Raw genomic sequence first — 6,866 nt, forward strand, 5'->3', positions numbered from 1 at the left:
TAGAAACAATGAGGGCAGTGTCTGTTTTGCTCACTTCTGTATCCTCAGGACTCTAATTAGAGTAGGCACTCTGTATTTGTTGAATGAACACACGATGGATTCTCTCGGCGAGTCTGTCTGTTGAGGGGGGCAGTGACCCCCAAAGGCTTCAGAGAGAGCTGACTTGCCCAGGCAAAGTGAGAGCCCAGGGCTCTGGACCCCCAGACCAGTGCTCCCCAATCCCCAGCAGAGGTGAGCCCCACTGGGAAACCTCCCAGGCAGCGCCTGTTGGGAGCGGGGGAATTCAAGGATGGGAGCCACAGACCCTCAGTGGGGGAACTCCCAGCTCAGTCACCTCCCCCAAACTCTCACTTAGAGCCCATCAGCCTGGCCCCCACTCACTTCCTCCAGGGACCAGAGCTGTGGGCCTAAGTGGGATATGGAGCTGGCAGGTCACAGGGCCGGCCCTGCCCTGGGAGGCTCTGTGGGGAACAGCTGGGAGAGGGGTGAGGGGAAGCACAGCGCCCACGGTGAGGAGGGCACTGCCGTCAGTTGGGTCTAGCCTGCCGGGCAGGCGGTGCTGGCGAGACTGGGAGGATACTCTTCTGCTCTCGGGCCTCTCTGAGCTCCCTCCAGCCTCAGGCAGGGTACCAAAGAGCCCTTCGCTCCTTGACTTCTGTCCCCAGAGTCGGCAGCTCCCTCTGACCCTTGGGTCTGTGTCCAGGCTCTGAGCCCTCCCAGGGGACTTCGTGTGGTTGGAGGGCAGGGAAGGAGGGAGAGGGGAGGGGCAGTGCTGCTGGGGTGGGGAGGAGAGAGAGGGTTGTGTTCTGGCCCCAGAGGAGGGGGGCTTAGCACCTCTGACCAAGGAGTGAGGATTCCGGGTGGAGGAACATGCCCTGAGGTTCCCTTATCAGGCAACCCCACTGCCACTCCCGCCCTCCTGCCCTTCCGTGGAGACCTTTGTCAGTTGCTGCAGAACCCCTCCCATCACCGCCCCACCAGGTCATCCTCCAGCCTTTGCCTGGATATCTCCAGTAATGGGGAGCTCAGTAAAGTAGTCTGTGCACTTCCAGACAGCCCTCATTCTCGAAAAGTCTTCCTCAAGACTTCTGCTTAGAGCAAAGATCTTCTTCTTTGTAATCCCACTCCCACACGCAATCCCACTTCTTGTTCCAGTTACGCCCTCTGGGGATCCCCAGAACGAGGCTGCACCCCCCCTCCCAGTGCTCCGGCACATCCGACAGGTCTTTTGCCAGTGTGCTCTTCTCCAGGCCCCGCATCCTTTGGTCGGGCATGAACCCCCTCCCTCCTGATCTCATCGGGGCGCCCCAGGCCAGCCAGGGGTTGCCAGTGGGGCCATGGCATCAACGCAGACCTAGGCTCAGGGTCCCAACCTTGGGGACAGGGTGTGGGTAAAGTGCCTTGGGATTAAGAGTCAGGTGTCCTGGGGACTTCCCTGGTGGTCCAGTGGTTGAGAATCCATCTTGCAATGCAGGGGACGCCAGTGCCTTCCTTGGGGAACTAAGATCCCACGTGCCGCGGGGCAACTAAGCCTGCGCACCACAACTAGAGAGAAGCCCGCGCACCGCAGCGAAGAGCCGCACACCACAAAGAAAGATCCTGTGTGCCGCAACGAAGACCCGACACAGCCAAAAAATAAATAAGTACGTATTTTTAAAAAGGGAAAGAGGGGCTTCCCTGGTGGCGCAGTGTTTGAGAATCTGCCTGCCAATGCAGGGGACACGGGTTCGGGCCCTGGTCTGGGAAGATCCCACATGCCGCGGAGCAACTAGGCCTGTGAGCCACAATTACTGAGCCTGCGCGTCTGGAGCCTGTGCTCCGCAACGGGAGAGGCCGCGACAGTGAGAGGCCCGCGCACCGCGATGAAGAGTGGCCCCCGCTTGCCGCAACTAGAGAAAGCCCTCGCACAGAAACGGAGACCCAACACAGCCATAAAAAAAAAAAAAATGTAATAGGGAAGAAGCTTTAAAAAAAAAAAAAAAAGAAAAGAAAAAGAAAAAAGGGAAAGAAATAGAACAAAATTAAAGAAAGAAAAAGAGTCAGGTGTCCTGGATTCAGATCTCAGCCCTGGTGCTCACACAGCTGTTCTGCCCTCGGCACGTTTCCTAACCTCTCTGAGTCTCGGGGGCTGCACCTTGTATGATGTACCTTCATTTTATACACCTCACAGGGATGTGGGGACTGAGATTATTCAGTAAAGCACTTTGCACCTGAGGGCTCATAACTGCTGTTGTTAATATTAGTTAAAACTATAGAGTTATAGGCAGGTCACTGGAACGTCTTTGGCCTCAAAAGTGAAATGAGAGGAAATTATCCCCACCCTCAAAGTTGTGAGGAAATCACTTAGCATAGGGTCCGGTACGAAGAAAAAGGTACATGAGTGATGACGGGTATGATCACTGACTGTTACTACGACCGGCCCTCCAAGAATGACCTCAAGACGGAACCTCACGCTCCACGTGGGGTCCCTGCTGCCTTCTGGTGAAAACCTCAGTGGTTTCCCCCCCACACCCCATCTTATCCAGGATCAAGTTCACACGCTTTGGCCAGATGCACAAGGCCTTCTGCCATCTGACTTCTGCCCCATTTTCCAGCCTGTTTCTCACTGTACCACGCCCCTCCTCTTAAGGGCCGGGCACACCAACCCACTGTTATTTCTTGAACTCCCCACCCAGATCCCCATGTCCATGTCTTTGCTGTTCCCACTGCCAGGAATGCCAGTGCCTCCCAGTGATGCCCAGCAAATACCTTCTCCTTATTCACAATGAGGCTCAATTGTCCCCCACTCCCTCTCGGACTTCCTGGACCCACCCAGACTCCTAAGCACATGCTCCCTTCCATGCTGTCCTGCTGGTCTTGGTTTACTGTCCATCCACCTTCCCCCTGGAAGACAAGAACATGGGCGTCTCTACCCATGGTGCCTTGAACAAAGCCTGGCAAACAGCAGGCCCTTAGGAAGCAGTTGATGAATGAATGAATGAATGAATGAATGATCCACAAATCTAGCCAGTGCAGTGCTACTGCGTTCCTCCAGAGACATTATACTTCTATCAGTACAGACTAGGACTGCGTTTTGAGTCATTTTCCAAAGCTCCATTGTACTAACAATTTATTGTCAACTTGGGGGTCAACCGAATTTCTCAAATCTTTCCCACACGTTCTGGGTGTAGCTGAATTTCCCCATATTTCCTATATGTGCATAGATGTTTTTAGATTAAAGTATAGGATTTAGGATTCCATCTAATTATTTCCTACCTAGTTATTTTATCTTATCGATTGTACCTTTTAAGCCAATTTATATGCTTTGGAGATGAGGTCATGCAGAAATGTTTTTTAAATGTTTAGTGTAAGACTCCCTTTAATAACTTATTTTTAATAACTTATTTTTTTAATTGACAGACGTTATTTTAAGAGCCATTTTAGGTCCACAGATGAGAACTTATTTTTAAGACTTTTTTTCTTTTTGGCCGTGCCATGCAGCATGTGGGATCTTAGTTCCCCGACCAGGGATCAAACCCGTGGCCCCTGCACTGGAAGCACGGAAGCTTAACCAGACCTCCAGGGAAGTCCTTTAAAGACGTATTTTAATAACTTGATATTAATCCCACCTTGTTGCATTCTGCGCCTCATTCTGGCCCATCGCCATTTCTGGGCGGGTGGGGGCTTGGTTCGGCCATCTAGCAAGTGACCCTCCCTTGTCATAGGTGGGTGTCTGTCTGCATTGGTACTGTTGATACCAAGGTAGAGATGTTGATCATGTGGGTGGCAGAGACCTTCCTCCAGACCCTCCAGACGGACAGGGCCAGGTTCCTATTCCTTGGATGTGGCTCAATCAGGTCTGCCCACCTCACCTAAGCCTGCATTTCCCTTCTGGTCTGCTACTCTGTCAGTTCTTTTGCTGACACCCACTCAGCTCTTCTGCTGGCTTCCCCAACAAACCTACCTAAAAAGGCAGCAGTTGGTCCCGGAACTCATTCCCAGTCGCGGTAGACATGGCTGGTGGTCTACCCCAGGTCCTCTATGTCCCCTTTCCTTCTTACTGTCAGAAACCTGATTTTTATCAAGGAGGTAATGTGTGCAGCTGAAATATTGTTTCCCAGATTCCCTTGCAGCAAGGGATGGTCATGTGACAGTGTCCAGCCCATGTCCAGATACGTCCCTGGAGTGGATGTCCCTTCTGGAAAATGAAAAGGCAATGTCTCTCTAGAAAAAAGCCTCTCGCCCTTTCCCCTTCTTCTTGCTGGAATCGCTGTGCTTTCTCATTTCATCCTCATGTTCGGTAGGCAGAGCAGGCATTACGCCCTTTTTACAGATGAGGATATTGAACTTCAGAGAAGTGAACTGACTTTCTCAAGGTTGTGAGGCTCAGAGAGCTCCTACGTGAAAACTGAAGAAGCAGTCAACTCACTCCATTGAGCTTAACTTGCATTGTTTCCCCTTTTGACCAGGCTGCCAGGAAGCTCAGCGTCTAATGAGGAAGCTCAGTCATGGCTAGTATGAACCCTTAACATGGGTGCTTTGCTGCCCCTGGCTTTCCCTTGTCCTCATTGCCTGTTTTGAGACTTGAAAAAGAAATCCTTTCTTGTAAGCCGTCTCCAATCCTCTTTTGGAAAGACGGTGGGTGGGAGAGAGTTATATTCCACTGGCTTCCCCAGATCTACTCCCCACTCTGCTCTGGGCAGCAGGATACAACATGGATAGACCACATTGATGGGCTCTCTGGTTTCTGCTTGGGTTTGGCCAACAGGGAGCACCAGTAGGAAGGAGTGAGGTCACAGCCTTCCCTTGTCAGGAACCTCATCCACAGGGTCCTGTCCCCAAGAAGCACTCCTTCCCTTCTTGCCTGAGGGTAGAGAAGGTGAGGCCACCATAATTAGTCCAGGGTACTACCCTCTCCCTTCCTGCTTCCTATACCTGCCCACACCTGTATAAAACTGTGCCTTTAGCAAATTCTCAAATTACCCAAATTGAGTGTTCCCTATCAGGGCTCTCTTATGGGCTGAATGTCTGTGTCCCTCTGAATTCTTATGTTGAAGTTCTAGCCCCCAGTGTGATGGTATTTGGAGATAGGGCCTTTGGGAGATAATTTGGTTTAGATGAGGTCACAAGGGTGGGACTCTCATGATGGGATTTGTGCCCTTATAAGAAAAGGGAGAGGGCTTCCCTGGTGGCGCAGTGGTTGAGAATCTGCCTGCCAATGCAGGGGACACGGGTTCGAGCCCCGGTCTGGGAAGATCCCACATGCCACGGAGCAACTAGGCCCGTGCGCCACAACTACTGAGCCTGCGCGTCTGGAGCCTGTGCTCCACAATGGGAGAGGCCGCGACAGTGAGAGGCCCGCGCACCGCGATGAAGAGTGGCCCCTGCTCGCCACAACTAGAGAAAGCCCTTGCACAGAAACAAAGACCCAACACAGCCAAAAATAAATAAATAAAAAAGTTATTTAAAAAAATAAATAAATAAGAAGAGGGAGAGAAATGCCCTTATAAGAAGAGGGAGAGAAATCTCTCTATGAGCCAGCACCAAGGAAAGGTCATGTGAGCACACAGCAAGGAGGTGTTGTCTGCAAGCCAAGAAGTGGGCTCTCACCAGACATGGAATCTACTGGCACCTTGATGTTGGACTTCCTGCCTCCAGAGCTGTGAGAAGTAAATGGGGTTTAAGCCACCAGTCTATGGTATTTTGTTATAGCAACCCAAGCCGACTAAGGCAGGCCCTGAACACAGAGTACAGAAAGCACATTGTTAAAAGACCTTCTCATGGGAATTCCCCGGCAGTCCAGTGGTTAAGACTCTGCACTTTCACTGCCAAGGGCCCGGGTTCAATCCCTGATCGGGGAACTAAGGTCCCACAAGCCGCGAGGCACAGCCAAAAAAAAGACCAAAAGACCTTCTCATGATCTCTGAAAATTCTGTTCTCCCCTCCCATTCCACGGCACCTCTCGGCAGAGCTCGTCTCAGCACCTCATCACCTCTCCCCCGCACCTTTCAGCTGCCGCCTAACTGGGCTCCCTGCCCTGCCCCCAACACCAGACCTGCGCCACTGCTCCTCCAAGAGCAAGGCCATGACCTCCCTCCACTGCCCGAGCTCCAGGCAGGTACAGAGATGAGGCAACGGATCTGGTGAGAGCAGGCCCACAGGGGCCACATGTTCCAGGCTTGGCATGTGTGTTATACTCAGCCCTCCCCAGGAAGGAAAATTTGGGGACACGGGTGGGGGACCGTCACACAAGCTGACAGTGGCACCGTGATGGGTGAAATGAGAGGAGAGGGAACAGCATGGACAAAGATCAAGAGGCAAGAAACAGCGTGGAGGATGTCGGCTGAAGGGCCGATGTCGGCTGAAGGGCCGATGTCGGCTGAAGGGCCGATGTCGGCTGAAGGGCCGATGTCGGCTGAAGGGCCGATGTCGGCTGAAGGGCCGATGTCGGCTGAAGGGCCGAAGGGAGGCGTGCAGGGGCGGGGGCGGGCCCACCACAGACCGACCAATAAGGGGCCTGGACTCCAAGCCACAGGCCACGGGGGGAGTGTTGTGCCCAGGAGAGATGGGCCAATGTTCATTAAGGCTGGACGGGGGTCAGAGCAGGCTGGAAGTTGAGAGGCCGGCAAGGAGGTTGCCCACTGAAGAGATAAATACTGCCTGGTGTGCCCAAAAGGGGGGACTCACCCCCCCAGTCATCTCTTCACCCCTCCTAGCCTCCTAAGGTTCCAAGTTGTGTGTATTAAATCAACTCCAGCTCCTGGAAGGCTCCTTTCTCCCCCCGCCCCCCACCCCCCGGCTCTTGCCTTCTCCACACACAAGGTGGCCGTTGACACTCGGGATCCGGCTGAGGAGGCATCAGGCTGCTAAGAGAGCCCCGTCCCCCC

Source organism: Balaenoptera musculus, chromosome 20 (genome assembly GCF_009873245.2).
Source record: "Balaenoptera musculus isolate JJ_BM4_2016_0621 chromosome 20, mBalMus1.pri.v3, whole genome shotgun sequence".
Classification (NCBI taxonomy): domain Eukaryota; kingdom Metazoa; phylum Chordata; class Mammalia; order Artiodactyla; family Balaenopteridae; genus Balaenoptera; species Balaenoptera musculus.